Here is a 23,866-nt window from a genome sequence, read left to right as displayed (position 1 = left end):
CCATCCTGCCAGGATCTGGGATACTGTACATTGAGCGCTTGCCATCAGCATCACAGGAGTGAATGCTCTTCCTCATTCAAAGCCCATGCATGTGCAATGCAGCAGTATTCAGCAGCTCAGTGCTGCTGTTTCCACCTTTACTAACTGGCAAACATCACGTGATTCTTCTGTCTGGTGCTGATATTTCACCATCACTACTGATGTTTTATTACATTTTAAATGTTTGTCTAAATTTATATATGAGTGTGTGTGTGTATATATATATATATATATATATATATATATATATACACACACATATATATTTGTGTGTGTGTATATATATATATATATATTTATATATATTTATCATTTATACATACATACTACACACACATGTGTACTTAAACTTTGGGGTGGGGGGGCGATGGCCGCTCGAGAAGAATGCTCTGCACACAGACTGCTCGCCGGAGCCCATAGTGGACACACAGCTCTCGAAATCTAGCTATATCAGCCTCTTACAGGTCGGCACCTGTTGGCTTTATGTCCCGCAAACGGAAAGGCCGCACATGACCAGAAAAAATTACGCACTTTTTCCCTCAGCCCTGCCACTTCTCCAGCCAAGAGGGCGCCGGCAGATCTCCTCGTTCCCCACATGGCCACTCCAGCATGCAGAAGGGATGCCTAAAATACTTCTCCCCGGACATCCCCCGCTCACAGCACAACAGTCAGGCTTCTCAAACCTCTTCAAGCTCCTCCAGCCCAGTCCAAGCAAAACACAAGCATGCAGGCTACATCCAATACAACCCTGGAGCTGAGTTTGTCTTAATGATACCAGAGAGCTACAAGACGCCATATTGGAGTTCCCCTATGCTAAGCAACCAGTACTCGATACTACATTGAAGGACATGTTGGTCTCTCTAGGAAGCACAATCCATGCAGATATCATGTCACTTGCCCAGCAATTCAAATCAGATGTTACTCAAGTGGGAAATAGGGTGACACATATTGAGGATGAGGTGGGTGAATTTGCATCCACGTTTATTGATCTGATAGATGCCCATAACTTACATGAAGATGAAATCTCATGGATGAAATCAAAAATTGCGGACCTGGAAGACAGATCCAGGCGCAATAATGTCAAGATAAGGGGCATTCCTGAATCAATCAAATGGTCTGAATTGATGGCCCTCTTTACGGATCTGGTGAAAGCTGTGCTACCTGATGTCCCTCTGGAGGACTTATTCATAGACCGCATCCATAGACTCCCAAAACAGAAACATATCCCCACCCATTTGCCAAGAGAAGCATCCACTTCTTTCAAACTGAGGGAAAACTAATTGCGGCCTTCGGACAGGTGGACCATCTACTAAAACACCTGCAGTCAATTTCTTTGTTTGTTGACTTATCTGTGCATACTATGCAGCAGCGCAGGAAGTTGGCCACCGTAACAAAGCCTTTAAGGAACCATCATATCTCTTACCAATGGAGATACCCAGCAAAACTTCTTATTACTAAAGATGACCGGATCTTCACAGTTCCTTCCCTTACTCATGGTATCCACCTGCTACGGGACTGGAAAATTCTAGAACCTGATGATCCTACTGCAGTCCAGCCTGCATTACCCCATCTGGAGTCACTAGAGCGGAGGGCTTCTTCTACCAGGTAAAGGTTTGTGTAAGATACCCTACAACCAAGCCAACATAGTTCCGGCGAGCTTGTATAGTGCACACGTTGTTCATTTTTTTTTTTTCGCTGTTTCCCCCCCGAAATTTTGCGGTTTACCTTCCACATGGATTCCAGTTGCAATTGTACCTTTCTGTTTCCCTTTTTAGATTTAAGGGACCACTATGTTCTGTTTTTTTTTTTTTTTCAAAGACTTTTCCAAACAATCTAGCTACTCAGTCTCCTCATCTCACTGCTAGTTGCTCTCCTAGCACATTCCAGGTTCTCTAAACCAATATAAACTTTTATATCTTGAATTTCCGTGTAAAGATTGAATACACGCCACATTTCAAATTCAAACTACTTGTCAAACCTTTTACCATTATCTTTGAGCAGGGGCGTATCATGAAATGAGTGGGCCCGTGTGCAGGATAAAAAATGTACCCCAGGTAATGATTAAAAAAATGTGGGGCGTTTAGTGCGCTGTGGCAAAATGTGGGAGTTTATGGAGGAGGGTAGTTTGTGCTGGAGAGGAGTGTGCAATGTATGGAGGTGGGTAGTATGTGCGGGAGAGGAGTGCAGAGTGTATGAAGGTGGGTATTATGTGCAAGACAGGAGTGCGGAGTGCAGGATGGTGTCAGTAGGGCAGTGGATGGTGTCAGTAGTTTTATTTATTTTTGTATTAATTATTTTTTTACAATTTAATTTTTAGTTTTTTTTTTTTCACTTTTTCAAAATGCTTTTTGGGGGCCAGTGGTTGGTGTCAGTAGGACAGTAGAGCAATAGACAGTGTTAGAATTATTTCTATTTTTAATATTTTTTTTTACAATTTAATTTTTTTAATTATTTTTTACAATTTATTTTTGTAGTAATTTTTTTCTACAAAGAGTGTGGGGGGGGGGGGGGTAGTTGACAGTGTTAGTAGGGCAGTGTATGATGTCAGTCAAAACATTTTGTATAGTGCATCTGGGGAAAGGGGTGGGGGGTATGGGACGGTGTCAGTGAGGCAGTGGACAGTGTCAGTAGAGCAGTGGATGGTGTCAGTAGTTTTTTATTTCTATGTATTTATTTTTTTACAATTTCATTTGTTTTTCATTTTTTTTTCACAATGCTTTTTGGGGGGTGGGAGTAGTAAGTAGTAGTAAAGTACTTTTTATTAATATTTTTTTTTTTACAAATACAATTTCATTTTTTATAATTTTGTTGCAATTTCATATATTTTTTTTTTTATCAGCCCTGTTGGTGGTCTTTGATGAGATATCAGGGGTCTAAACAGACCCCTGGCATCTCCCCTTTGAGACAAAGAGATTTCCCAGTCCCTTTCCCAGCAGCCTCGGCATTGAAAATGTAAGGATAGGAGACAGAGGCTCCTGTTCATTCATAAACTGAAGCAGTTTACTCTGCTCAGTTAACACAAGACACGGGAGCTATTGGTAGAGATCGCTCACTGTGTCAACTTTAGAAAAGGAAGGGGCTGGTAAATGACATGTTTAACCACTTGCCGACCGCCCACAGTATATTTACTGCGGCAGTCAGCCCCTCCTGGGCAAAGCGACGTAGTACGTCGCTCGCCCAGGAGCCTGCAGGGGGCGAGCGCGCGCCACCTGAGGCGCGCTTCCGCTCCCACTCGTTCACGCCATCCCTGTGCGTGTGACCGGCAGCTCCGTTGTCTGCCGGCCACTCGTGATCTCCCGCTGGAGAGGGAGAAAGGCAGGTGTAAACAAAGCCACCTGTCATTCTCCCTGGTGTAACTGCAGAGATCATATGATCCTGCTATGTAGTATCGGATGTCTCTGTGGTTACATCACAAGCCAAGTGTCAAAAATGTTAGTCAGGGGTCCGATCTGTCCACCGCAATGTCGCAGTCCCACAAAAAAAAAAAACGCAGATCGCCGCGATTACTAGTTAAAAAAAAAAAAAGACATAAATCTTTCCCTTAGTTAGTAAACACAATAACTTTTGCGCAAACCAATAAAAATACGCTTATTGCGATTTTTTTTTTTTTTTACCAAAAATATGTAGCAGAAAACAAATTGGTTTAAAATGGTAGAAAATTTTGATTTTTACATTTTTTTTGGGGGGAATTTCATAAAAAAAATTTGAAAACTATTGTTATTTTTTCAAAATTTACACTCTTTTTTTTTGTTTATAGCGCAAAAAATAAAAATCGCAAAGGTGATCAAATACCACCAAAAGAAAGCTCTGTTTCTGGGAAAAAAAGGACATCAATTTCATTTGGGTACAGCGTCGCACGACCGCGCAATTGTCCGTTAAAGTCACGCAGTGCCGAATCGCAAAATAGGCCCTGGTCTTTGAGCAGGAAAATCCTCCGCGGCTTAAGTGGTTAACGACCCCTTACTCCCTTCTCCATTCTGACCGTCGCCCCCCCCCCCCCCCCCCGCAGCCAGTAGGAGAGGAAAGGAGGGAAGCCGGCTGCGGGGGACGAGTGGCTGGAGGAGTATGGGAAGGGGGGGGCGGAGGAAGACATAGGAAACAGCCATAGCTTTCCAATTGAAAGCCGCGGGAGAGAGGAGAAGCGGCGGGGAGAGCAATGCACACATGGATGATACGCCACTGTCTTTGAGGTCACTCTTCATCACAATGCAATTTAAACTTTCTTCCTTAAATGAAAAAAGGCCTGAATAGTCCTAATTGCATGGAAAGAGGCCCAAAGGGTTAACTGTGACATCTTCTGCCTGCAAGAAACACATTTTGCCTCTCAAAAGCCATTTTTGTTTCCGCATATCTTTCAAACCAACGCGCCCTCCAAGAGAAGAGGAGTTCTGATAGCAGTTAAAGATTCAGTTGCCTTTACATATGTTGCGCATGAATCAGATACGCAGGGGTGTTACGTAGTTCTGGTGTGTCAGATAAATAATGTCTCTTACTCCATGATTAATGTATACTTACCCAATGTCAGACCATTTTCTTCGCTGAGGAAAATTTGGAAAAAGGTCCATACCCCCTGCCAGGGCCATCATTTGCAGTGACTTTAATGCAGTAGTAGATTGATGGGAAGACACCTCTAATTCTTCATCAAACCGCTCCCACAGAGCTACTTTGTCAAATTTCCTTGACTTTTCCTCTCTGTTCCATGTATGATGCTGTCACCATGCCGCAGAAAAGGACTTTACTTTTATTTTCTCATGCTCACAAGACATATACGCGCATAGATCTTTTTTTTAACGGGTATGTTTCTTTTGCAGAATCTGTGTAAGTTGGCAATAGAGAATATTACATAGTCGGACCATACCCCAAGTCAATAACATACGAATCATATACAAGCTTTGCAACAATTCTTTGATCTGAATGCTCCTTCCACAGATGACCCCTTTACATTGTGGAATTCGCATAAGGCCTTCAATCGAGGTATTCCGATGAAACAAAGCTCTAGTGCTAAAAAAGCACAGGACATCTTAGCCTCTATAAAAAATTTAGAACACTGTAACAAGCAAAATCCCTCAGCTAAATCAGACAAGATTCTATCTTAGGAAACTTCTACCGAGTCATTACCACAAACAGGCAAAATCCTTGAAAGCAAATTTTTTTTATCATGGTAACAAGGCTGGTAAATTGTTAGCTCAACAGTTTAAAGACAAAATAATTAAGCAAAAATGACCATACCTTTTTCATCCACAGACTGGTGAGAAATTATGGAACCCTCAAGACATGGCTGAAGCCTTCATTGTTTATTACAGCTCCCGATACAACTTACATCAGGACATGAATACCCCACAGCCAACAACAGAATTAATTGAAGAGTTTCTTAACTCAATATCCTTACCTGCTCTGTCTCCAGAGGATTGGTTGACCCTCTACCAAACCTTTACACAAAAAGAGATCCTTAAAGAGGAGTTCAGCCCCCCGCGAAAAAAATGAAAGCTGCTGACTTTTAATATTAGGGCGCTTACCTGTCCAGGGTTCCCGCAATGTTGGCACCCGAATGCAGCCACCATTCGAGGTAAGGGAAACCGGCAGTGAAGCCTTTCATCTTCACATCCGGTTCCCTACTGTGCATGCGCGAAGCATGCTGTGCTTTCTAATTGGCCCAGCAGCAGTGGAAGGAGGAGGGGGGCCGAACTTCCGAGGGACTGCGCCACGGGGCTGTCTCCCAGAAGTGGGGAAGTTTCATAGGTATATAAGCAGAAGTTCCACTTTTGGGTGGAACTGCGCTTTAAGGCTATTCAGGCACTCCCACACAACAAAGCACCTGGTCCTGACTGATTTTCTCCTGAATACTATGAATTATTTCACCCTATTCTATCCCCACAGGAGGAGATGTTCAATGCTGCTGTGTCCAAAGCTTCTTGCCCAGCCGAAATGCTAACTGCAAATTTCATTACTTTACCTAAACTGGGAAAGGACCCTGCATATGTACAGAACTTTAGGCCTATCTTGCTTCACAATGTGGATTTAAAAGTATATGGAAAACATATTTCTACTAGACTTCTGTGCTTTCTTCCTACTCTTGTAAAACCAGACCAAGTGGGATTTGTGCTGGGGTGTCAGGAATCTACTAGGTGTGGTTTAAACCTCATCCGCCAGGCCAAAACCTTTCAAGGCCTTCTTAGCTGCTTACTTTGGATGCCGAGAAGGCCTTTGATAGGGTACATTGGGGGTACCTGTCACGAGTTCTGGAAAAATGTGGGATTTAAGGTGAAATCTTTTCAGCCATTACTGCTTTATACACAGTTCCATCTGCGTATGTATACTCAGAGGGCCTATTCTTTAAGAACTTTACAATCTCACACGAAACGAGACAGGGCTGCCCCCTGTCTCCGCTCATCCTTGCTTTAGTAATGGAATTTAGTCTCTTTCTATAAGGTGAACAAATCTAAATCTAGTATTCTGGGTATAAATATTGACTACATTTTAAAACACACCCTACAATCCCAGTTTTCATACCCTTGGGTATCCGACTCATTACCATACTTGGGAATTTCACTAACCTCCCCACTCTACAATCTATAAAAGGGAAACCTTTTTCCTTTGATAGTAGAGATTCAAAAAGACACCACTAAGATGGGCAAGTTCTATCTATCCTGGGCTGGGAGGCTAGAAGCGTTTAAAATGTCTATCCTCCCCAGGATCTTAAACATCTTTAGAACACTTCAGATTCAAATACCACCTTTCTTTAAAGCTTTGCATAAAATAATCTTGACATTTCCATGGGCCAAGGATAAGGCTAGATGTACCCATGAAATTTTAAGGAAACACAGAAGAGCTGGCGGCATGGGAGTACCAGATTTACATGAATATTACATCGCTACACTATTAGATCAGCTCAGGTTCTGGTTCTTGCAACCTAATCTCAAAGGTGCACCTTAGAACAAGAAGCTTTAACATTGGGTAGCTTGCAGTCACTCCTATTAGCCAAAAATTATATAAATTGTGTCGCGCAAAATTTAAAAATCACTATGCGTATATTGATATTGGTGGCAATCCCAATTGGTGCCGTGTATGGTGTATCTAATATATAATTGTGCAGATGATATAGTATACACCCTACTCTATAGGATCAGAATTCAATAATGATGTGTGCTTTGTGCTAAATAATTAATTGACATAAATATAATTTTTAGCACAGTGCACTTTTTGAGGAATGAGGTGTTTGCAGCAATTTTTGAAAATCTAGGATAAGGGGGTAGCTCGCAGGATTTCACATAGATTTTGATACACTCCTATTAGCCAATGCCGCTCCCCTAACTCTAAAATTGGTAATGAGCACCCCACAATTTCAGCCTCTGCATTGGCATGGAAACGCTTTTTACAATGTTATAACCGTTCTGACAACCCGGCGAGGGTCCCATTCACTATTGGAATGTTTAGTTTTATAAATCCTAATATGGCACTTAAGAGATGGGAAGTCAAAGGGATCAACAAAGTGTCAACTATTATCAGAAATGGTAAACCCATTCCTTTTGAGGAATTATCCTCTAGATTTGCTTTATTAAAAGGAGAGTTCTTAACCTATGCCCAATTGAAGTCCACCTTATCCCTCAACCCTATATCAGATATAGGGCTTTCTTCTGAGGTTTGGCAATTCTGGACATCACCAAGCCCCAAGCAGAAGGTTATTTCCCTTTTTTACAACTGCCTGCATGACAAACTGACTTTCAATACATCCAATCGTTTGCCCAAATGGTCAGCTGATCTAAATCTCACTATTACCGATCAGCAATGGAGCAAGGCAATTGCAATTCACCTGTCTGCTTCAAAATGCTCCACGCATTGGGAAATGGCACAAAAAATCCGTCTACGATGGTATTACATGCTAAACATGCTAGCTAAATTCAAATCTGACAATTCTAATCTTTGCTGGAGGGGTTGTGGCCTGGTGGACACATTGTCCCATATGATGTGGTACTGCCCTAATATGCGTAGCTACTGGAACTCGGTTTTCAGGCTCATAACAAAACTGACAAGAATTAACTCCGGAGCTTACTTTAAACTAGCTATTCTGAGTATAGGAATAGAAAAATTCCCACCTGACCTTAGACCTTCAATCATGCATGTACTCTCTGCGGCACATTTGACTCTTATGAGAAAATGGAAGTCCAATCTAACCCATAACTCAGTTGATGTAATCAACCTTCTATCTGAAACATCTGCGGGTTCGCCCATCGCACCCGACTCACAGGCAGTTCACACTGCCATATATAAACTGCTGGGAGTGTCAATACAAAGTTAACAACATCCCCAGATTAGTTTGCATATCGCAGTGCGAACTGTCAGTTTGAACAGGAATCGGATCGCATAGGTGTGAACACCCATGCGATCCGATTCTGCATACCAAAAAAAGGGTCATACGCGACTTTGGTCTGTATGTGATGCAAACTCAGCCATGCAATCTGTATGGCAAAATTCGCACAGACATCGCATGTGTTTTGCATAGCAGTGCGGTGCGAACGATGTCTCACATCGCATATGTGTGAACCGACACTCATAAGCATACGTGAAATTTGGCGATGACAATATTTGATTTGTCTGTATCACTACCTTTGCATCTGTAAGTTATTTGTAGCGCCCTTTCCTGAGTCATGATGTTTGTTTTACATTATATTCTTCAAATTCAATAAAAATCATTTGAAATAAACGTTGGGGTGCACACCCTAATGCCATTTTCTACGCACACCTATGAGCTCCCCATTTTTTTTAACCATTTCCGGACCGCTTGTCACATTTATACTGCGGCAGGGCAGCCCAGCTGCGCAAAATCACGTACATGCTAAGCTGAAACACAGATCTCTCTTTTCCTCTAATGCATCCACTCCCCCTACAGTTAGAAAGCACTCCCTAGGAGCACACTTAGCCCCTTGACCACCCCTGATGTTAAACCCTTCCCTGCCAGTGTCATTTATATAGTAACAGTGCATTTTTTTAGCACTGATCACCAAATTGGTGTCACTGGTCCCCAAAAAGTATCACTTAGTGTCAGATTTATCCGTCTCAGTGTCGCAGTCCTGATAAAAATCGCTGATCGCCGCCATTACTAGTAAAAACAGTAAAAAAAAAAAAAAAAGTCCCTAAATCTATACCATAGTTTTTAGACTTAATATACACAAATATATGTAGCAGAATACATATTGGCCTAAATTGATAAAAAAAATTGTATTTTTTTTATTGGGTATGCTTTATAGCAGAAAGTAAAAATATATACTGTTTATATATTTTTTCAACATTGTACTTCTTTTTTTGTTTATTTTGTTTATAGCACAAAGAATAAAAACCGCAGAGGTGGTCAAATACCACCAAAAGAAAGCTCTATTTGTGGGAAAAAAGGACATCAAGTTTATTTGGGTACAGCATCGCACGACCGCGCAATTGTCAGTTATAAGTGCCATTTTCACGTGTACGGACGCGTATTTGCAGGCCATTGGCTAGGCTGTGGCGGACTGTTAGGCCTTCGCCGGGTAAGTGCCTTGGTGTCCACGTCCCGGTCCTCTCCTTCCTTTCCCCTCTTTTTCCCCCTTCTCCTTCATCTTTTAATTTCCATCCTTTCCTCCATTCCTCCCCCTTCTTCCCCTCCCGTGTCTCCCCACCTCCCCCTTTGTTCTCACGTTGCTGTTTATTCGTTGCCAGTTATGCTACCTGTCAATCATTGCTGTATCAGGACTCGCCTCTCCTAGGCGATGTGTAAGGTGCCCACAGTTAGGGGTTGGCGACACGTCTTCGCGCCTCCCCTGGCATGCATATGCACCGAGTGCACCTTCCTTTGCTATATTTCTGCAAATTGTTCGAATACGGCACCTGAATATGTCTGTACACGGTCACTGCGTGTTTGTCATCACCATGTTCACTTTTGTGCCTGACTGCTGATGTATTTAGCTGTTGACTTTTTCTGTTGACTGGAGTGATCTTGTTATCGTCCTCCTGCTGCCTTTTTTTACGGTGCTTTGTTCTCAATAAAGAAATTTAAAAAAAAAAAGTTATAAGTGCCATATTGCAAAAAATGACCTGGTCATTAAGGGGGTAAAACCTTCTGGAGCTGAAGTGGTTAATGCAGCGCTTGGTTTTAACTCATAACTCATTTGCTAAATATTTATTATGAACGTTTTTATGACACCTTTTGACATTTTTATGTTTAATAATATGGATCGCATCATTGATTGTAAACCTTTCCCAAAACCACACTTCAGCTTCTACCCTGGAGTTGATGCTTTCTCTGAACAGTGAACCAGAGAAAACATCAGTCGCAAGCCATAACATTAAATGAACCTAAACTTACCTGGAGAAACAGACCATTAAGGATTAGACTGGCCTCAGGAAACTTTATTTCTGTTTAATGTATTGGCTTGTAATTGATGTTTGCTCTGTTTTAATTGTATGTTTTTTTGACAGGTGGATAGATAAGTCAGGGTTTGTTTTTCTTTTTCTTTTTTCTTTTTATTATTAAATATTTCTATTTTTACTTTTCCTTGGTATGTTTCTTTTTCTTTACTGGTATCCTTTTTAAATGACATTCATGATTATATTGACCTTTTTTACTGAATACTCTTGTTTTAAATATGTAATACAGACCAGATGAATTTTTTAGCCGTTAAAAATTTTAAATGATGTATTATGCATTTTAAATATTTTTATGAACATGTAGATGAATTTGTAAACACAGATTCAAGACCGTTTGAGACCAGATATTACCACCATCTTTCTCACCCCCCTCCCTTTTACTTGAAGGATTATAATTTTGTTATATATTTGAAAAAAAAAAAAAAAAGAAGAAGAAGAAGGGGAAGAATGCTTATTACATTTGTGGTCAGTGGGAAGAAAGCCCCCCCCCCCCCCTTACAACTAGCTTAAAGAGGTTGTAAACACGTTTAACTTTTTTTTTTTTTTACAACCTGAAAGACAAACACATAATGAGCTAGTATGCATCGCATACTAGCTCATTATGAAATACTTACCTTACAACGAGCCCCGCCGTGCCGCTCACTCACCTGTATGACGGGCGACATGTTCAGTCGCCCGTCTTCCGGGATCGCGGCATCCGGCCATCTGATTGGCCGGAGCCGCGGTGACGTCACTCCCGCGCACGCGCGCAGGAGCCGACGGTCACCGCACGGGACTCTGAAGGAACGCCACCAGCGGCCGTTCCTTCAGAGCGCATGCGCCAGTGACGTCACTGGCTGCATGTAAGGTAAATATCTCCTAAACGGTGCATGTTTAGGAGATATTTATAGCACCTATAGGTAAGCCTTAATATAGGCTTACCTATAGGTAAAAGTTACAGAGGAGGGTTTACTTCCTCTTTAAAAGGTCATTGGTGTCAATGTCTACTTATCTGAAAGTTAGAAATTGCTCATTGTACAAGGAACCTCTAGCAACCTCTGAAGAAACATTAGGGTTCCACTAAACACTGAATACACTGATTGGTGTATTCCGACAGCCGGGATGTCTCACCGCTGTCAGAATACATTAATACAGTGGTAGTGATTACCCCATCCACATCGAATGTGTGAATGGAGGAATCTTTTTTTTTTTTTTTTTTTTTTCAAACCGCTGGCTGAACAAAAAAAAACAAAAAAAGAATCATGTATGGCCTGCCTAAATGTCAATTTACAAACATTAGACTCCTGACGTGTCAGGGAAGAGTGAATTACCCACCATAGCAGTATTGCTTTTTTTTAATTCTTCAAATATAGTTACATAGTCTGGTTGCAAAAAGACACAAGTCCATCTAGTTCAACCAATAAAAGGAAAAAAAACATTTTTTTTCAATCTTGTACACATAATTCTATACCCACAGTTGATCCAGAGGAGGGAAAAAAAACCCCAGTAAAGCATGATCCAAATTGCTCCAGCAGGGGAAGAAAATCCTTCCTGATCCCCCGAGAAGCAATCCGATATTCCCTGGTTCAACTTTACCTATAAATATTAGTATCCAGTTATATTATGTACATTTAAGAAATACTTTTAGGATAATGCTACTGGCAAGTTAAACTCACTAATTATTACCTGGTGCACACACAAAACATGTTCATAGTTACTATTAATATGTACTAAATAGTAAACTGTTTCAGTATGATCCCGTCTTTTAGGGCTTAGTTGTTATGTTTGGCCTGTAGGATGTTAATTTCAGTGTAAACACACTTCTGAATATTCTGTTATAAGTCAGTTTTGAGAAGGTTTTAAAGGGGATCTTAACCCAAAAGGGGAAGTTCCGTTCTTCTTCCTCCTTCCCCTCCCCCTCTCCTCCTTTACATTTGGCACATCACTGGTTTTTGACTGGTTGGATTGCCATGGTAGTCCAAGCAAGAGTTGGACATCCCTTCTCCTTTCCCTCTTCTGGGAAACATCACAGGTCCTAAAAAACTGTAGAACCAGATAGCGCAGCTCACGCATGTTCATTGAACAGCCAGCTGTGAAACTGCAAACAGTCAAGGCCGCCTGCCCACATTTAGTATGCTGGCGCTGGGGAGCAAAGACCAGTAAAGAAACCGTCCGGGTGAGAACAGCACTGGAGTGTTGTTTCTTAAAATTCAGCAGCTACAGTTTTTGTAGCTGCTGACTTTTAATTTTTTCACAGGTCACTGAAGAACCACTTTAACCACTTGCCGACCTCCCCACGCAGATTTACTGCGGCAGGGTGGCTCGGCTGCACATAATCACGTACATGTACGCGATTATGTGCAAGCGCTCCCGCCAGACCGCAGGAGGAGCAGACTCGATCGCCGCCTGCCTCCCACGATCTTCAGGGAAACTGACAGAAGAGCCGCCTGCCTATGTAAACAAAGCGGGCGGCTCTTCTGTCAGACAGGCACACAGAGATCGTGTGTTTCAGCTAAGCCCTCTCCCCCTACAGTTAGCAAGCACATTTAGGATTGAGCACCCTTGATCACCCCCGTGTTAACTCCTTCCCTGCCAGTGTCATTTATACAGTAACAGTGCATATTATTTAGCACTGATTGCTGTATTAACGTCACTGGTCCCCAAAAAGTGTCAAAAAAGTCAGTTAGGGGTCTGAACTGTCTGCCGTTATGTCACAGTCCTGCTAAAAATCACTAAAAAAATAAATAAAAGTCCAAAAATCTATTCCGTAGTTTGTAAATGCTATAACTTTTGCACAAATCAATTAAAATATGCTTTTTGGGATTTTTTATCCAAAAATTTGTAGCAAAATACAAATTGGCCTAAACTGATAAAAACTATTTGAAAAAAAATTAGTTTTTTTCAACATTGTCATTCATTTTCTGTTTATAGCGCAAAATCTAAAAATCACAGAAATGATCAAATACCACCAAAAAAAGCTCTATTTGTGGGGAAAAAAGGACATCAATTGTATTTGGGTACAGCGTCTCACGACCACGCAATTGTTAAAGTAACGCAGTGCCGAATCGCAAAAAATGGCCTGGTCATTAAGCGGGTAAAACCTTCCGGAGCTGAAGTGGTTAAAGCAGAACTAAGGAACCTACATAATTTTGGTTAGAGTAGGGGGAGGGTTATAACCGCTGTCACCTTTTTTTGCCATCTGTGTCTCATTGAAGAGATTTTCCTTCACTTCCTCTCACCACAGTCACCAGAACTAGTGTGCTCATTGGAAGATTTTCCTCCATTCTTGTTCTGGTGACAACCCAAAATTTAGGATTTTCTTTCACATTCACTGTCAGTGATAACGAGGATACACAGGACAAATGGAGAGGATAATCTCTCTAAGGGGGTCACAGACAGCAATAAAAAGTTGTCAGGTGTTCAAATTCCTCTCCACTCTTTCCAAAACTAAAAAAAAGAGTTTTGCCTTTAGTTATGTAGCACTGCCCCCATGGGAGCTGCTTAGATTGGATTCCCCTGGGTTACTCATAGCAGCGGACAATTTAACTTATAGCTTTAAGTCCTCGACTCACTCAATGAACAGTCCAGGGGATTTGTTTTTTTGTATTTTATTGGTAACTGGGATGGGAGCAGGGATGAGTGGGATACTCCAACTAGTAACTATTCACAGCTTGAGGACAACTATCTTTGGTGTGTGCGGCAAGGCCGCAGCTTCACTTTGCCACTGAGGCGAAGGTTTTAACTGATGAACAATACTTTAAGCTTCTCTTCAGGGTCTATACTGGCACCCCCTTTCTGACCCACTGTGTGTGCTTGCTTCTGTCAACTGACTTTCCCTGGAGTGGTCCCCTTCCTGGGCAGACTCCTGGCAAGTTCCCTGTTACTCACGGACACTGTTTTTCACAGGAACTTCTGCCACTTGCTCCACCGTCAGCTCCCAACAGAACCATACAGCTCAGCCCCACACTCCTGGTCCACTAGGCCGACTGCCTGTAACCACTTCCTTTCCTGACAGGAGGAGAGACAGCCGTCACCCTCCTCCTGGTACTCTGCTTCCCGCCAAAGATGCCCTGCCTCATGTGCTCTGGGCTTTTATGGTCAATCCCAGGATGCACTGTGGTGGTGCCCTCCCACTGGGACTGCCACAAAAGCCTGTGTATCATTGGCCAGGTTTCCTCCACTGTCCAACAGGCCTCCCTATTGGATGCAGTGGGGACACTCCCTCAGACCAGATGAATACACACTGAGCATAATGAGCAGGCCCAACTAAAAGATCAGCCTCTCCTGATAAGCAGACAGAGGAAACAATGCTTTTACCTAGCACCTAGGAGGGTGCTACATCTATAATTTAACACAGTCTTCAGTCAAAAACCCCAGATCCCCAGGCTATCAATCGCACCATCTCCCAGCTATTGGAGCAGGCCCACAGGCTCTCAAGGCAAACAAACAAGGGGTATCTGTAGCAGGGTAGGGTACTTGTGGAGAGATTCAACCCAAGAGGCAGCCTCCCTCGGCGAGGTGAAAAAGCACACTTGGTCACCAACTTGAACTGGCAGCTTGGTGAGAAACAGCATGCTGTATATAAGGCTTTTTTCACGCAGTTTAGCCTGGACATTGTCAAAGGATTTGAGTTTCCACAGGGTAGTCCAGAAACACAAGTAATTTAGTATTGTTAAACAACAGGTAACCATGATTGTGGGCTTCTCTGAGCACATGGTCCCAGTCCCTGAAATGCAGGAGTTTAAAAATAAGGTGTGTGGCGGCACTCCTGGTGGGCCGCAGGTTGCAGGTATGCAGTAGGCCCGCTTAATTGAGAAGTAGGGTGAAAACTTGGCCTGGGGCAGGAGGGTTTAAGCAAAGGTGGTAGGATCAGCACCTTTTGCGGCCTCTTGCATCCCAACGATCCTCAGGTTGTTGCAGCAGTTAAGATTCTTTGCTTTCTCCGCTGTGGATTCCAGATGCTTCACCCTAATCTTTAACGTGTGGAGATCAGCATGATGGTCCCATTGCACATCCTTCACATCAGACACTCAACTTTCTACCTCGGTGATCTGATCTGTTCCCAGAATTGATCAAGGTCCCGATGGAGGAAACTGATGTCAGCCTGCACAGCGTCGATCTTATAGGTAAGAGCTGTCTGGCAGGCACTAATAGCCTGCATAAGGGAGTCAAAATTGGCCAAGGTTGAGGGGGCTGCCTTTAGACCATCTGTGTCTCCATGTTGCGGGCGGGGAGGACAGAAGGCTCCGTTACAGCCTTGGTACTCACAGGACCTGATGCACAGCGAGTTGCTGCAGTAAGTGATAGGGAGTCCAGGCAGCCAGAATTAAATTGTCCCACACTAGGATAAGAGACAGGATCAGCGCAAGAATTGGGAGCTTCACAGATGCACGTCTGTTCCTGGTGCCATCTTGGACATACCCCCTCTAGGAGTATTAGATTACATTAAGGTAAAAAACCTTCAGCCTTTAAAACCCCTTTAAGACAGTGATTTGTCTTTTAAAGGATATCCAGGAGCTCCAGTTTTGTCTGATTATGCACAATTGACAGTAGTGCTGATAACAGTCCATTCACTCAAAGGTTATAAGTTGTAAATCATGCAAAACAATAAATAGTAACGCTGGGGTTAAGCCCTATACACACAGGCAGAATGTCAGGAGACGTTTGCTGGTTCAAAAAAAACTGGCCAACATTCTGCCCGTTTGTATGTTGGTCTGTCCAACAGAAGCCGGCCATTCGACTAACTCCTGATTAGCGCTCTCAGCCAATGGCGGAGAGCGCTGATCGGAGTGTTCTGGCGGGGGGGGGGGGGACATCCTGTCAGAACACAACAGCTAAGCGGGGGGAGATCCTGTGAACTAACCTCACATGGTTAGTACAGCGGCTCCAACCTGAGCTGACAGTTTTTTTTCGTTCAACCTGCGGGGTTGAGCGAAAAAAATGAATAGTATGTACCAGGCTTTAGATATCTGTCTGTACAAATGAAATAGATAACTAATTCACTGGTGCATAAAGAAGTGCTCCAGCCAGCAGCAGCTCCATTAAAAAAGCTGGTTTAGCAGGGACCTGCCTAATTTTCATCCATGTGCGGCCACTGTGGTTGAACAGAGGTTGATCCTCCAATCTTTTATTTAACCTTCCTGTCAATATAATTTTTGTTCGATCAGCGCCGCAGGCAATAGGCTGTAGCTCTAAACTGTGTATTCTGACTGCAGGGGAATCTCTCTGCTGTCAGAATACAATGACACAGCGGGAGAGATTCCGGCATTCACATGGAACGTGTGAATGGGTGAATCAGGCTTAAGACCACCTTAAGAGTGAGACTAGCCATAAATGTATAGATTTCTCTTGTTCAGCCCACTGACTGAATGATCTCCCGCAGGAGAGGGAGAAAGACAGACGGCTGATGTAAACACAGCCGTCTGTCATTCTCCCTGAAGTAGGCACAGAGGCTATGTGATCCTGCTATATAGGATCCCATGTTTCTGTGGTTACTTCACTAGCCATGCCCCCTAACAGTTAGAATCACGCCCCTAGGGACACACTTAACCCCTTGATTACCAATAAAGTTAACCCCTTCCCTGCAAGTGTCATTTTTACAGTAACAGTGCATATTTATAGCACTGATTACTGTAGTAATGTCACTGGTACCCCCAAAAATGTCAGTCAGGGGTCCGATCTGTCCGCCGCCACGTCGCAGTCCCGCAAAAAAAATCGCAGATCGCCGCCATTACTAGTTTAAAAAAAAAAACAATAAAAATGACATAAATCTTTGTTAGTAAACGCAATAACTTTTACGCTCATTGCGATTTTTTTACCCAAAAAATGTAGCAGACAACAATTTGGCCTAAAATGTTAAAAAATTTTGATTTCTACATTTTTTTATTTTTAGGAATTTCATATAAAAAATGTGAAAAATATTGTTATTTTTTCAAAATTGTCGCTCTTTTTTTGTTTATACAGTAAACCCCCGCTACATCGCGGTTCAGTTTTTACAGTCCCGGTATATTGCGTTTTTTTCTGTAATGTTATTTTATTATATAAATCATTGAAAATTAAATATTTTTGTGTTTTCCATAGCTCTTGCTCTGTCTCTCAGTATCTTTTATGTGTTTAAATGAGTTTCTATAGTTCTAAAAGTGTGTTCAGAGAGCTTAAAATGCTTTTAAAAGTAGTGACAGTTAAAAAAAACATGCCTACAGTGTATTTTAATAGGGTTTTTCTATTTCGCAGATTTTCACTTTTTGCGGGTGGGTCCGGAAAGGGAGGCCCGGAGCAGGAGCGGAGCGATAGCATAGGGCCAGCATGACTAGGTGGACAGGGGAGTGTAGGGGTTAAGTTAGGAAACAAGTAGACAGTGGTGTCATGGGGGGAGCCTAAGTTGTTTAGTTAGCTTTAGGGGGAGGTGGGGCTGGCAGGCAGGAAGAGGTGGGATCTGCTGGGGGGCGCCAAAATCCCCTCACTCGGCAGAAGAAGCGTCCCTCCCTCCCTCCCTATTGTTTAAACTCTGTTTGTTGGTTCCTTGGTGGGGGGGTTTGTTCTTTTTCTTTGTTTTTTGACAGGTTTGCCTGGGATGTCGTGGCAGCTGTGGCGTCTTTTTGTTGGTCTTTGCTGGCAGGTGCAAGAACCTTTAAGTCAAGATAATGGTTTGGGACCCACTGGTGGCAGGTCCCTCTGGTGCGTTCCAGTTGAGGTCAGTTTGACTGGAAGGAAACATGGGTACACTGCGGGTAGAGTGTTGTCTCAGAGCTGCAGTTTTGCGGCTAGAGGCCTAGTATGTTTAAGTGGGCCCGCAGTGTAGTATTTATCTGAACATTAAAATGGGGGGCCTCAAAGACCAACAAAAGCTTTAAACAGTTTTTTGACGTTTCTGTTTTAAGGAATGGTTTTTCCTTTATGTTAATTTATGTTAATTTAATTTGAAATTTGTTAATAAAAGGGCTGCTATGGCCAATTTTATTCCACCTACGGTGTCGTCTCGATTATTGGGATAAGGTAAAGGTGAAAGGGTGCAAGTGGGTGGTGGGTACAGCGTCGCACTACTGCGCAATTGTCCGTTAAAGTCACACAGTGCCGAATCGCAAAATAGGATCTGGTCTTTGAGCAGCCAAATCTTCCGGGGCTGAAGTTGTTAAAATCCATAAAATGTAAACAGATGCTCAGTCTGGTTAAAGCCTAGCTTAGCAGAGCAATAAATACATTTAATTAGGGACACTCTTTAGTACAGGGTGGTCCCTACATAGAGATGACACAAACCTTAGATAAGGCTATACAGATGCCTAGTTCTTACATTACATGAACTTAACTAAATAAAATACCGCCAACATCAGAAAATATTCCTTAAAGCAGAAATGAACTGTATCTGAGCTCCACAAACTAAAAACGCTAGTTAAATAATTTCTACAAAGAATATTTGAAACAAACTCACCTATCCATCCATGACTCCATGATTTATTTTGTTGAGAAATCACTTTGAAAAATACCCCCCCCCCCCCAGCAATTCTAGCTTGAGTAGAGGTACATGATTCATTGTAGCATATTCACTTGTGGACCAGCAACGTACCCGTACATCTCTGGACTTCAAGGGGTTAAACCAGAACGATGCCTGCAGTTGCTTACTAGCCACTGGATTGCTTTTACAAGCAGTGGGAGGGGACCACTGGGAAACCGAGTGACCAGCCGTCACAAAGCCGAACAAAAGCTGAACAAAGCCCGGATCAACTTTGATCGACTCTCGGCTATGGTATCCCGGAAGAGATGACCTGACATTACTTCTGGTTGACCCAGATTTCAAAAGTGCCATTTTCAACAATCAAAAGCATTTGAAAACACTGGTCTTGGTGTGATCTAATGCTTTTAAGGACAAAATAGGACCCCATATCTCTCCTCAAAGAGTAACTGTCGCATGCCTTTTGCTGTCACAAGGATCTTTACATTCCTTGTGACATCTATAAAAGTGATAAAAAAAATGTAAGTCAACAGTGTAAAAAAAAAATAAAAATGAATAATTAAAAAAAAAAAAAAATTAAAGGGTCCCCCTCGTGCTCATGCGCAAGGCGAACGCAAGCAAACAGCGATCATCCCACACATGTGGGGTATCACTTCAGATGTCAGATCATGGGTAGTAATTCTAGCACTAGACCTCCCCTGTAAATCTAAAGTAGTAACCTGTAAAGGCTTTTAAAGTGTCGGCTATGGATAGTAAAATGTATATCATTTGTTGGCATGGGCGTGCACACTTTTAAAGCATGACCTGTTTGTTATCTATTTACTCAGCGTAACATCATCTTTTATATTTTACAAAAAAATTGGGTTATATATTGTATTTTTTTGCATTAAAATTCATGTATTTTTTCCAAACAAAAATTGTGTTTGAAAAACCGCTGCGCAAATACTGTGTGACATAAAAAATGTAAAAACCCACCAATTTATTCTCTAGGGCCTCTGCTTTTAAAATATATATAATATTTAGGGGTTTTATATAATTTTCTAGAAAAAAATACTGATTGTTACATGTAAACAAAAAGTGCCAGAAAAGGCCTGGTCTGGAAGTGGAATACTTCCTAGAATCCATCTGCCCTTAGCTCAGGCATGCAGGTGAGAGGGTGTTCTTAGCTGAGAAAGTCCCTCCTTCACATCTCCAAATAAAAGAAAAAGAATGCTCATGAAAACTCCTGGGGTATATGACATGATTTTGCTCTAGACCACAAACCAGGAAGCAACTGAAGAAAACAAAGTTTAAAACAAGAAAATCTTAGTATCTATTTACTAATTTTTCGGGGCTGTCATCTCTTCCTTGTTTTGAAGTGGCTGTGCGGTGGATAAGGATCTGTTGTGACATCTCAGTATCCGGGTATTATAAAGTCACATGATGCGTATTGCTTCTTGGAGCTCCTCATCTTACCTCTTTAAGTTCCCGACCCGCTGAAGGACACAGGAGTAACCCCACCTGGGGAGATCCTCCCTAAACAGCTTCTGGACCCAGAGGAGGGCCATGAAAGGGGATATAAGGAAGGATTCAATATCTTTAGAATGTTTGTAAGCGCAGTTTGATCTTTTTTTTTTATATCAAGCATTGAAGTGAGCAGGTTATTCACTTATTGGGTGCAGGCACACATGGCATATTTTGAAGATTAAAGATGTTATTATCATGAGTTCAGTTGCATTGTGGTAATGTGATTATATCAAAGTTTAGAGTCCTTTAGAGTTTAGAGGTAAAAAGGACTTTATTCACTGTTATACTTGCACTAAATTTTTTTGGTTTTTGATGCTTCACAGTTGGTATGCGGTTCTTCTTCTGACTTCGGTTTACCCTTAAACATTCCTATATAGGCGCTTTTCCACTGCATGGAACCGAACGGTTCGGCTCGCTTTTGCGCTTTTCCACTGCATGGTACCGCATGGTACGGTTATGGAACGGTTCGGTACGGTTCGGTACGGTACGGCGGCGCTTTTCCACTACATGGAACCGAACGGTACGGCTCGCTTAAACAGTACCACCTCGGTTGTGGTTCCAAGAGGGCCGTACTGATACCATATCCCACACTCCTTTGCATGCAGCCTTGACTGTTTGTCACCACTAGCCACTGATTGGTCAGAGAATCATTGTTATCCCACCCACTTACTACTTTAGTGGAAAAGCAAACCGTACCAAACCGTACCGAACCGCTCCAACACTGTAGCATGCGGTACCATGCAGTGGAAAACCAAATCGAGCCAAGCAGGGCCGAGTGGAGCCGAGCCAGTACTTGCAGTGGAAAAGTGCCATATTTGATAAATCAGTCCACAGAACATTGTTCCAGAAGGCCTGGTCATTGCCTATATATTCCAAGATAAACTGTAGTCTTGCTGTAATGTTTTTTCTTACAACAAAAGCTTTTTCCTGAAACACTTCCTGTTTTGGTTAAATTTGTGAAATCTATTTGTAAATGTATATGCATTCACTTTGACACCAACTGTTGCAAGAGTTACCTGCAGATGAAATTTTGGCATTCTTGGAGACTTTTTTTAGCATCAAACTGTGTGCTCTTGGGTTGAATTTGCTAGGCTGATTAGCCCTTGACAAATTTACTTTTTTTTGCCAGTTTATTCCCCCAAGCTCATTTAGTGGATAAATGGCTTGTCATTACACCCAAGCTACTTATTGTTATAAATAAGGAACTACAGTAAAGACACTGGCATAACACACAACACTGGGATTTATAAATATATGTCAGATCTTATCTCCTGGAAAACGACAAGCTGAAGACCTACTGCGTACCTCCCAACTGTCTCTGATTTGCTGGGACCCTCCCAGAAATCGGTCTGTGTCCCAGAGTCCCAGCGCATCAGGGCTGAGTCCCGGAATGTCTGCGGTGGTGCGGGTGGCTTGGTTCCTGTGCTGCGAGCAACACATTCCAGCCAGCGTCTTTCCCCACTGCTCTGACAGCGCAGAGCGGAGTGCACTGAACCTGCCCCTCCTCCTTCCTGTGTTTTCCTGTACATGGAGGAGGCAGAGAACAGCACACCACTCTGCAAGATGCGGATGATCTGAGGTCTGTGATTTTTATGCACTCCAGGGAGGGAGGTATGGAGCAGAGGAAGACATAGAGCAGAGTAGGGAGGCCTGGAGCAGAGTAAGACATGGAGCAGAGGAGGGAGGCATGGAGCAGAGGAAGACATGGAGCAGAGGGAGGCATGGAGCAGAGGGGGGAAGCATGGAGCAGAGGGGGGAGACATGGAGCATAGGGAGGCATGGAGGAGGAGAGGGAGACATGGAGAAGAGTGGGGCATGGAGGAGAGGGAGACAGAGCAGAGGGGGAAAGCATAAAGCAGAGGGAGACATGGAGCAGAGGGAGGCATGTAGCAGAGGGAGACATGGAGCAGAGGGGGGGGGGAGGGGGCATGGAGCAGAGGGGGGAAACATGGAGCAGAGGGAGGCATGTAGGAGAGGAAGACATGGAGCAGAGGGAGGCATGGAGCAGAGGGGGAGGCATGGAGCAGAGGAGGAAGACATGAAGCAGAGGGAGGCATGGAGGAGAGGAAGACATGGAGCAGAGGGAGGCATGGAGCAGAGGAGGAAGACATGAAGCAGAGGGAGGCATGGAGCAGAGGGAGGAGACATGGAGCAGAAGGAGACATGGAGCAGAGGGGGGAGACACGTTACAGAGGAGGGAGACATGTTACAGAGGAGGGAGGCATGTAGCAGAGGGAGGCATGGAGCAGAGGGGTTTGACATGGAGCAGAGGGAGGCATTAAGTAGAGGAGGGAGGCATGGAGCAGAGAGAGACATGGAGCAGAGGGGGGGGGGCATGGAGCAGAGGGGGGGGACATAGAGCAGAGGGGGGAGGTATGGAGCAGAGGGAGGTATGGAGCAGAGGGGGAGACATGGAGCAGAGGGAGGGCATGGAGCAGTGGGAGACATGGAGCAGAGGAAGGCATGGAGCAGAGGGAGGCATGGAACAGAGGGATGAGGCATGGAGCAGAGGGAGACATGGAACGGAGGGGGAGGCATGGAGCAGAGGGAGACATGGAGCGGAGGGGGAAGGCATGGGCCAGAGGGAGACATGGAACAGAGGGGGAGGCATGGAGCAGAGGAGAAAGACATGGAGCAGAGGAGGGAGGCATGTAGCAGAGGGAGACATGGAGCAGAGGGGGAGGCATGGAGCAGAGGGAACCATGGAGCAGAGGGAGGCATGGAGCAGAGGGAGAAATGAAGCAGAGGGGGGGGGGGGCATTGGAGTAGAGGTGGAAGGCATGGAGCAGAGGGGGGAGGCATGAAGCAGAGGGGGAGGCATGGAGCAGAGGAGGGAGATATGGAGCAGAGGAGGGAGGCATGGAGCAGAGGGAGACATGGACCAGAGGAGGGATGCATGCAGAGGAGGGAAGCATGGGGCAGAGGGAGGCATGGAGCAGAGGGAAACATAGAGCAGAAGAGGGAGGCATGGAGCAGAGGAGGGAGGCATTGAGCAGAGGAGAGATGCATGGAGCAGAGGGGAGAGGCATGGAGCAGAGGAAGACATGGAGCAGAGGAGGGAGGCATGGAGCAGAGGGAGACATGGAGCAGAGGAGGTATATATATATATATATATATATATATATATTTTTTTTTTTTAAGAGAAACATTTTTATTTATCTCAAAAACAGATAATAACTCAACGAGACACAGATAGATTACAGTTTAGGGCACAGCAGGGATAACAACAGTCCGATCACAGAACAGTTAGTTAGTACAAGATTAGATCCGGAAAACAGTCTACATAGTATGCAACCGCCATGATCACAAATATCACAATAGGAGTGTAAAGATATCCTGGAGAACCATGGAACAGTGGATAGGTGGGTGGGGGGGGGGAGGAGGGGAAATGGGAGAGGTGGGTGGAGGGGGAGGAGAGGGTGAACAGGGGGAGGAGAAAAAGAGAGGCAGGGGGGGGCGCAGCATCCCCCACTCTCACTGTGTTCAGGTGCGGACATC

Source organism: Pelophylax lessonae (assembly GCF_965119305.1).
Source record: "Pelophylax lessonae genome assembly, chromosome: 9".
Taxonomy (NCBI): domain Eukaryota; kingdom Metazoa; phylum Chordata; class Amphibia; order Anura; family Ranidae; genus Pelophylax; species Pelophylax lessonae.
The sequence above is the reverse complement of the archived record's forward strand: the minus strand, read 5'-3'. Positions refer to the sequence as shown.